The sequence below is a fragment of the Alexandromys fortis genome, unplaced genomic scaffold, assembly GCF_014885135.2.
Source record: "Alexandromys fortis isolate MF-2015 unplaced genomic scaffold, M_Fortis_MF-2015_v1.1 scaffold_25, whole genome shotgun sequence".
NCBI classification, from domain to species: Eukaryota; Metazoa; Chordata; class Mammalia; order Rodentia; family Cricetidae; genus Alexandromys; species Alexandromys fortis.
In genome coordinates, this window is record NW_026067904.1 from 7506962 (window position 1) to 7517872 (window position 10911).

A 10911-nucleotide genomic window follows, 5' to 3' on the forward strand; every position below is an offset into this window, starting at 1 on the left:
TATATGTGTGTGTGTGTGTGTGTGTATGTGTGTGTGTGCGTGTGTGTATGTATATGTATATATGTGTTTGCGTTATATAATATGGAAATACGCACACATATATTTATATATAAATAAATATGTATAGGTTGAAGTCCAACAATGGCTAGTTATGAATGGGAAGTCCAAGAATCTAGTATCTGCTTGGTCCCACGTGGCTGGGTGTTTCAGCTGGTCTGCTTGGATCTCAAATAAGGAATAGATGGACTGAGGAAGATGAGGGCAAGTAGGCAAAGAATATACCCTTCCTTCTTCCATTGTGCTTATATAGGCCTATAGCAGAAGGTATGGCTCAGATTAAAGGTGTGCCTTCGAACCTCAAGGTCTGGATATAAGACTGTGTCATCCAGCCTCAAGATTGTGATCAAAGGGATGTTGTCTTCCTGCCTAATAATCCAGATCACAAGTGTGTCCTCCCTTCCTGGATTCTAATTCATTCCAGATATAGTCAAGCTGACAACCAGGAATAGCCATCACACCTGGTTAGGGCACCACTGATGACCTCTTTCCCTGAAGACAGCTGTAGCAAGTTAAGCAGCAACCCTCCCATTAGCAAACTTCTTTCACACTGCTTGTAGTTCTCTTTCTCTTCATAATGAATTCTAATCAACTTACATCTTCTCAGGTATTAAGCCTGATAGTGGCAGCCAACAATAAAGTGAGCACAGGGTCACACAACAATATGGGAGGAAGAATGAGCTGCAATTAAGCCAACATAATTGCACATAAGCAACACCCCCCAGAGCAGGAGCAATAAATCTTTGGCTCAAAGTAACAAGTGATCAGGAGATGAGAACATTGGTGCAGGACCGTAGAGCAGTGTTAAAGCTTACAGTGAAGGAGATTCAGCTAAAGTTCTCAGGTATGTTCAACCCCACAAATAAACCTGTTCCCCTAAATGCATGACATTTTCTATTTAGCATGCACTCAATTCGTTCCTGACTTTTATAGTGCAAAATGTTAAAAGTCCTTTTACTACATGAATTGGGGTTCAGTTGTCAGGATAATAGCTTACCGACAATTTCCAAATCTGAAGCTCATTAGCATGGCATTCAAATGAACTCAAAACCAACCCTATAGATTAGTGTTTTCATCTCCACAGCTGATTGAATGCACATTTTCCTTGAAATGGTTTTTAAAGCCCACAATCACTACCAAACAGAGATAGTCATACATTATTGTCATACAGTATTGTCTTGCTGTATGCCATCTAGAAGTCTGAGGTCATCTCACAGAAGAATGTGGCTGTGAAAAACTCTCAGGTCCATGCTAAAATGAACACAGTTATTACTTTCTGTCTCTTTCTAGTGGAGGGTCAAAGAGATCACTATCTACCAAGACATAGAAAAAGAACACTGAAGCAGGAGACTTAGTTTTATTTAGAAATCATTGTCATCTGCAGGGTTGATTTAAAATTAGCTGAGTGTATTTGGTAACACAAGTAAGACGAGTTTTTATAGGTGGGATATACCACAGGGATTCTGTACTTTCCTCATGGGTTAAAGACTATGGCTTCAGCGTCTAATGTGGAATACACATGCATGTGCTTGTGCATGTGCACACATGGCATGCACACACACACACACACACACACAGTAATGGATAAAGAACAGAAGACTCAGAAACTTTGGTTTATTTGGCTTCTGAACAATATCAGTCTCTTGTTCCTAGTTCTCCTGTTACCAGCCTTTTCCCAGGGAATACATAGTCCTTTGTAAGGGTAGTTGTGGTCATAACTAGGATATGAGAAAATCAGGTCAGCTAATTGTCTAATACTGAGCTCTTGATTGTCGATTGTCGGCAATAGGAAGGCACGTAGAGATGACTCATCACAGGGAGAGAGGCCATATGCACTGCTACTGAATTGAAGTTGCTTGATGGAAATCATAGAGCCTGCTTTCCTCCTACATCCTCTCGTTTTCTTTTCTTCCCTTCTTTTTCCGTGAAAACCTGTAAAACCAAACAAGTTTTCATTTCTCTGGAAAAGCATTTGTGTTAGATGCCCGTAGGGGGAATTTTTACTCTTCTAGCCTTTGGGAACTGTGAAGGACGGGATCTAAAAGGAAAATTCACTTCTTGTTCATTGATAAACAATATAGAAGTAGCCAATCAGATTAGATAGAACCTTAATTTTCAGGAACGTCCTTAGATGAGACTGGGGAAAGATATATATGGAGATGGACAATGAAAGAGAAATAATAAGAGATAGATAAGCTGGAAAGCTGAGGGGATAGGAAGAGGCAGTAGAAACCAACAGTGAGCAAATCAAGAAAAATGAAATCATCAAACTATTTGACAGTTTGGGATTTTTTTTTTGGTAAATGCTCACTATTTTATGTTTTTATTTATATTTTGAGAAATTCATCTTATGTGTTTTGATACTATTTTCTCCAATTCCACTGAGGTGCTTCCCTATACTCTCAATTCTCTTAATATAAAAACAAAAGTAAAAGTACACAAAACCCCAGAAATACAGTCTGTTTTGTATTGACCAATAGCAGAGCACTCATGTTTCAAAAGCCTATTGTGTGTCTCTTTCAGAGCATGAGTCTTTGTGTGGGTTGGGGAACATTCTGACAGTTCAACTTAGCTTGCACTGTCCTCTATATTAGAGCAGATGATCAAGACATTCATCCTCTGGATTCCTGGAGTAACAGATATAATTCTGGACTCAGTGTTTGTCATACTTATAAACCTATTGACATGCATATGCAAGTGAATATATGCTTAATGTCAAAAGGTTGACTTCCAAGCCAGTAGCAGTCACCAGAATGGAAATTAGGAGCTTCTGTCCTTGGCAGAAATGGATCAGGCAGTTCTTAGAAATCTTGCGTTTACTAATTGAACACATTTATTTACTTTTACATAACTTTTGCTTAATTAAAAGGAAAATAAATATTATTTAAAAAAAACAGAATGAAAACACAAAAGCAAAGACAATCATTTTGACTCAAGTTCTGGCAAATACCCAGCTAGCAATAACTTGAAGATTTAATATTATTACATGCACAAAATATAAAGTCTACTGCTCATCCAAGTGTATTTCAATCAAAGCTCTCTTTGGGAATCTTCCTACTGACAATACAATTTCATTCAAAATAAACAATAAGATGCAAAAACTACAGTAAGCAGTTTAGGAAATTGCATATCAAATATCTTCCCGGAGCCTAGGGGTCTTGCGAGTAGCTTTGCCTACCAGGTCTCATTGCATATGCAGATTTAAATAATTCACTTGTTTAAGAGATCTCCTGGTCTCCATTCACTCAAATGCTTCAGCGGCAAGCTGCCTAGCAGTCATGCCAACAGTAAAAGGAAATAACGGTTCTTCCCGTTTGACAGAAATGAAATGAAGATAAGCATGCATATGATTTTAGAGTAGACTCAGGTAACAATAGTATATTCATTGAAAATCAGGTTTCCATATGTGTGACTGCAGAAACGCAGGTGTTCCCTTGAGAGATACAAACTTACTCACTGAATATTGCTGTAGGAATGGCTCTCTATTGGAGATAGTGGGTACCCTGCCTCTTCAATTAACAGGTGCGATCACAGACAGAGATGCCAGCTGAGTCCCAGGAACAGTGAGAGCAAGCACAGTGACATGTCTTCTAAACACTGTCACTCTTTCCTCCTACAAGAATGCCACACAAGGCATCCTGTGTGATATACTTCCTCAGTGACTACAGAAGTCTGGTTCCCAGATCCCACGCAGACACTAGAATCTTCCAGTATCCTCCACTCTTCCAGAACATGGCACAGTATTCATATATAACATAGAAAGATATACAAATATATAGTTTAGATCGGCTCACAATTGTTTATAGGCCAAATTTCAATGCAGATATTATGTAGTTTATTCTAGCAACTTCTTAAAGAAAAAATTACAAGAAAAATGTCTGTGCCTCTGCATACAAAAGCTTTTTTTCTATTCATATATTTTCAGTCTGCAATTGTGTGGATCTTTGTTAGCAGAACTAATAGATAAAATATACTACCTTTCTCTCTCTTTTTTCTCTTTCTCTTGATATCTCTTTATCTTAATGCTGTGCATATGCGTGCACACAAAGGACCAGATAAATATATACACAATCATCTATAAACGTAGGTACATACTTTACAATGCCCATGTTGTTTAGACTTTGATTAACTTGAATAAATCTCCAGTTCTCTCATGTTGCATGGATTTCTACTGATGATTTAGCCAATAATAGAATAATAAAATAAAAAGGCAACAACAATAAACCAACCCCGATCTTGTGTAAAAGAGGGAATTCACAAAATCGATGTCTGCTATACAAGTTGTACTGTGACAACTATTCTGGGCTTTCCCTCCAGATGCCCACATGGAGATTGTCTGATTATTAAAATGATCAAATCTTTTCAAACATCTATTTTTATTTCATTTTCAACTTTTAAAGAATTTTTGGATTGTGCTTACATCAGAGTGAATATGAAAACACTTTTAAAATCTGTCTATTGCAGACAAAATCAGCTCTGAAATAGACCCTGAAGCATTGTGGATCATTAAAACTCATAGTAGCAAGAGACTGAATGTGTTCTCGAGCTTTGTAGACTGTAATGTACATTTAGCTTTTCTCTGTGAAAGCTTAGTAAGTATTCCAAGACACTAACTTCATCAAGTTTATATGATATGACATGATAAGTTACTATATATGATATGATACGACATATTATACTTGTGTGTGCATACATAAATATCACTTGTGCTCTGACCTTTAGCAGAATTCCCTCACTTGATGAGAGGAATGTAATATCTATATGGAAAAGTTATCTCAACTCCAAAGATCGTTTTCATTACTTCCCAAGAAAGCAATCCACAGTCGGAACCTGTGTAACCCAGGTGGCTGAAGATGATGGGCTGAAGAGGACAGATGTTGATAAGAATAGTAAGTTCAAGTCTAGAGAAAGCAGAACTATCTGCAGTCCTGCCATCAGATCAGACTTATACAAGTGGTCTGTATAATTAGAGATTTAATGTTTTCTTGCTCAGAATATTCAGTGTTTAAGATATTTTATAATAAAGCATACATTTAGATATTCTTAGTATAGTTATGAGAAATAAAATGTCTAGGTGGATAGACCAGATAGGCAGAATGGACAAAGTGGTAGGGCCTGGATATGAATATGCTGTTATGGCATTCATAAATACAGCAGGCCTCCTGGAGTTCATGCAGAAGCTGGTAGTATGGTGGAGTGGTATCAGATTCATACTTCTGGACAAACTTTCAATGTTATGACATTTGGTTTGGAAATTCACTGACAGAGGTAAATAGATCTGAGGGAAATGTTTACTCTGTTCAAGTCATTTTTCTTTCAATATGTGACATCAATGCTGGACACTCAAAGTAGTCAAACTAAGTCTAACTATGGAGTATGCACCACCTAAATTGCATGACATCTTTCTAGAATACACCCCCACCCCACCTCGGCCACAAAGATATAGACTCTAAGAGCTGAAACCTCATGGCTACTCAGGGAATGAAAAATAGCTACTTAAAAAAGGGAAAAGAACATACTTTTCTCTGTCCTTGTTAACCATCAGCCTATTCAAACTGTGTTCTTCATGACCTTCATCTAAATCAGGCTCGTTAAGGAGGATAAAGCAGGAAGAAAAAGAAATCTCTAACTCGTATGCCTAAGACTATTCCCCATATCATCTCTGGCCTTTACTTCTGCAAATTACTCTTACCTTTGCTTGGGGTAGGTAAGTCAGTACACTGTGGTTGTTACTTGTGCATGAGATAAGGGACAATTTTAAGCACGCCGTACATATGGACACCTGAATGGGTGTTGTGTGCATTGGAACTACTAAGAATATAGTGAAGCATTCACACTTGTTGCTCTGAAGAGGGCTAAGGATGACACATTAAAGACATGGAAGCATGAAAGCAATAGGATTGTGAGGTGAGAGGGAGAGGGAGAAGTAGGCAGCATCTTGATGGAAACAGTTAGATTTGAATTGATACTCATTTATAGAAGCAACAAGACCCTTCAACATGAGGACACATTAGAACTTGTATTTTCTTACATTTTATTTGACCTGTGTTGAGTGGAAGGCAAAATGTTTGTTAAAGCTAAGCAAAAAGTTGCCTTCCTCTTACACTGGTGTTAAAGTCTATATACATACTGTCTAGCAAAAATCTGAATATTTTGTGCCAGAGAGAGGACTCTGTAGTTAAAGATGTTTGCTACCAAACCTCATAATCTAAGTTAAAGCCCTGTGATCCATATAATGGAAAAGGAGAACCAACTCCTGCAAACTGTCCTCTGTGCATGCACACATGCACATATAAACACACTTAAACCTTTATTGAAAATGAAAATTATCTAAATACATTGGTATGAAATGCTGTCCAGTGCCCTATCAAATAAAAGATCCTGTTGATGTCCCAGAAACATCCTTGTGGTTATACACCTTGTGAAGATATATATTCTGTTTTACCCTGAGGCCATACTTTTATCTAAGGTTCTCCCATGTCATGTTTCAATACTCTCATTGAGTGTGTCATAAATATTTGTGAAAAACAACTTTGATTCTCAGAGAACATGTTGGAAGGATGGTGAATTTATACTGCTTGCCATCCTACCCCATCATCTTGCTGTCCATGTCTGAGTGACTGTTTCTGACCAGCTGTGCTGACCTGTGCTTTCCTGACACAGCCTGGAGTAAGAAAAGTCTAACCCACACCTGAGTAAGAAGGTCCGGGGAATCAGAACGAAAACCTCTCCTTTGGAGGATGGTACACATTCATCTTCAGTATGTGATCTGTACACTCAGTCCTGTCTCTGCAGTCTATAGGACTTCATTTAGCAATGTGCTCTTTGACATTTTAACTAATCATAGGTATATACCAATTTGTCAGATCAGTTTCAAACAAATCGTTTCAGCCTGAATTACTCTAACGCATTTTTTATCTTATACAGGGAAAAGAAGCTGATACTTGGTCTAAAGCTAAGCTGATATTTCTTAGTTATTTAAGAGACATACTTTATTGTTGTTCGTTTTAGTTTTTGGTGTTATAGCAAACTCTAGCCATTCCAGGTTAAAGAACTCATATTAAAACCACCATTCAAGGTCTAATCTTGCCTTCTGGTCCTCATGTGAGGAGGAGCATGAAAAGTGGAAACATGTCTGCCGCACTGCTCTGAGGAAATCTTTACCCACCGAAACAACACTGGAAGCGTCTTTGATGTGCCCCAGTTTCACAGAATGCTCTGTTGTATTGTATAGACTTTCCTATCTGATATTGCACTTAGCAAAGAAGGCAAATTCCAATTGATTGATCAAACCAATTTAGACTGGTTCACTTGCAGATGGCCCCAAGGGAGAAACATAAAAACAAACAAAAAGGAAAAAAATAATCCTAGTTCTTTCACATCAAGGGTCTATAGATGTGCAGCTAGGATGGCAATGCTCTGTTCTGTCATCATGCCTTTCCTTCAAGCTTACTTAAAGGCTGTCATTGTTTCTCCCCTCACCATTTGTAAACAGCACAGTATAACACAGGCAATTGTTCCTAGTAATTTGCTGTTTCAAACCTGCATCTCGGTGCCTTTCTCCTTGAGCCATTAACTACAGAACAATGGAACATGATATCATGCAGTCAACTCCCTTGAATCAACATAGTTGTCCCATCATTTCGGGAAAGGCAGAGCCTACTCCTGAGGGTGCTGAACTTTATGAGTTGTGAGCACACCCAGAGTCATTCTTATTCTTCATTTTCAAAACGAAATCAAGCACCAGGCTCATCTGTCCGAATTAGGGGCAAATGAACCTGTAACTCAGTAGTGTTTTCCTTAGGAAATAAGGATGTTTTAGAGATACTTTTGTCCCTTGGTTATGAGACTTTTGGAATAATGGACATTCAGAAACTGCGATGTCCCCAAGAATAACAGGCTGAGAGGAAGAAAAGGTTGATGCCTACTGCCAACCAGAAGGGAACTTGTCTTCCAAAGGATATTTCACACAACTCTGACAAATTATCAGACCATATTACTACAAAGATTGGAGTCTGGATAAAGATGTGATTGAGTGGACAGGACTATGATTTGACCTGGACTGCTTAGATATGGATGTCCTCAGCCACTTCTGCATGTTGTTACTTCATTTTTGTTACCTGAGAACAGAAATGGAGGGGATTGCTGGATATCTTTGTCCCTATTCTCAATATGGCAACTTTGAATACATGGCTTTTCTCTGCATTTCATGATGAGTTTGGATATTCTAATTGGCTTCTTAATGACTGCTGAAGAAACATGGTTTTTGTTTTGTTTTGTTTTGTTTTTCACAGACAGTAACATCAGGTTTGGTAGATTTGTGAGTCTGAATGGTTACAGCGGTTTAAAGAGGGAAAGATATCATAACTTAAAACACAGCATGTAGACAAAGAAGAAAATATACCTCAACATAATTTGTGCCATCAAAATGTTAATCCAATGATTTCTGAGAGCGACAGTAACAAACAGTCCACATCAGTCACGGTTTTATTTGAACTTGGGTCAAATTGCATTGACTAACATTCATTAGTGTGTTTTAGGAATTGTTCTCGACATCTGGGTGTGTTTTTAACAGAAAGACTAGTTATAACTTGATCTTTTCTTTTTATACTCTCTACCTATCTTTAGCTGTACCAACTGAAGACTGCTGCTCAGTTCATATCACTTCCTGAGATTATGAGAACCACTCCGCTATTTTCAAATACTCAAGAGTTCACTCACCTATTTCAATAGATTTTAAACTTTATGTAAGTCTTATAATGGGTTGAGAGAAATGTTTTGTTTTCCCAAATTATGTACCTCAAAATTGTGTGGGCACGCTCAAGCCTCAGTTCTCTTCGGTCTTCATGATTGAAGTTCATTCTAAGTATTTGCAAATGTTAGGTTTTAAATCATCTCTCCAGATCACTGTATAAATGGAAAATACAAATGGAAAATAGAAAAAAAAAGGAAAATTCATTCTGGTCCTCTGAGCTAAACCCACTTACATTGTTTTGAACATTATGGCATGTGCTTGTAAAGTAAAAACACACCAACCGACAAACAGAAAACCATCATTAGAATAGAAAAATGTTAGTTCATTACTTTAAATATTGTGTTTATTTATCAATAGATAGAAACTAGCAGCTATTGCTATTCTGGATGGGCATTCTTATACAAAGGAGAAAGGGGGTTAAACTTTTATGGCTGTTCTCTGGGTCCTCCTCTTGCTTTTTAAAAACTGTAGCTTGAAGTATGCTCATTTCTGTGTGTTTAACAGAATAGATAATATGACTTTACAAAAGTGACAGTCAACATTNATGGGTGTATAATAAATACATACACATATTTATTTGCAATTTATATATTACAACTTGAGTTATTTAAGGGTAATAACTTTACCATTTTTCTTTGTGTACTTAAAATCTACTCCAGAAGACAAGACTAATAGATGTCTAAAGGAAGGAAGCAATTGAATTTGTTCAATCTGAGCAAAAAATCTCAAGAATTGATGTAAAATTTCACTTAAAACGAGTAATCAAGTGGGAGAAACGCCTGCCTAATCACATGGAGATTGCATGTTCTCTCCAAAAAGATTGTGATGCAGAGGATTATGGTATCTTTAATGTAGTAACGCACCTCACCAAGCTAAAGACCTGGTTACTGAAGTGATGAATTGATTCTTTCCTTCATTCTTCCAACAAACACTCATTACAAGTCTCCTACAGATGTAGCTGTGAGCTAGGCACCATGGGGGGTTCAGAGACAAATAAACTATGCCCCAGATTACTGATTTTCACAAGCTGTAAATGAGAACCAAGGACCTATTGGAAGCAACAACAAATTTTAGCTCAAGGCAGAATATGGATGGTCAATTAGTCCTCAGGAAAAATGTTCTTGAAAAGGCAACTGGAGAGGACACAATGCCTGAGAACAGGATCTTTCATTAAAGAATGAAAACCTAAGAAGTTTAGGGATGGTTATGATGCATACATTTGTATACACACACCTCTGAATACAGAGAGAACCAGGATATGAGAAACAACACTTTCCTCTTCAACCTGAGTTAATCACCATCAAAACAAAGCTTTCAGGCTCAATTTCAATCAATAGCAACTAACTGATTAAGTTCTGGAAAAGTCTTATCACTGTATTAGACTGTGACGGTTCCTGCTGAGGGACTAGGAGGTGGACAGACTCCATGGTACGCAGACACTTAGGGAGAGGGTCCATGGTTAGGTAACAAAGGTGACAAATATCTAAAATGAACTGCTTCTTTCTTGCCCTTCTGACCTGCTGGCTGAAAACAAAGGTGCTATTGACTTTGGTCTTCCAACAGCCGCTTCCTGCTTATGGACCAGCTCAAGGAATTTAAGGCCACATGCCACACACCATTTGTGGTCCAATCAACTATCCTATATTTCTTGGCTGATCCCTCCCCCAGAAAGGAAGATAGAAAGGACCTTCAGAAGAGCTGATTGTTCTCTTCCTGAGTCTGCTCTGTAAAGGGTTTTTTCTCTGTGTGTTTGCTGCACATATATGTCTCCTCGTGTCTTCAACTGCTGATTTTGTCTACCACCATTTGTGGTATTTGAGATTGTTTCCTGAGTTCTTTTGCCTTTTAATTCTGTTACTGACAGAGAAAAACTAACCAGGTCTGTTGAAATAAGAGCGGCGGGGCTGCGTCCCCAGCACCCGGCCGCCCGCATGGCTAGCTTATGCCCGAAATAATTACACGGAAACTGTATTCTATTAAACACTGCCTGGCCCGGCTAGTTCCAGCTTCTTATTGGCTAGCTCTTACATATTGTTCTAACCCATTTCTAATATTCTGTGTAGCCCACGAGCTGGCTTACCAGGGAGGATCTTAACCTG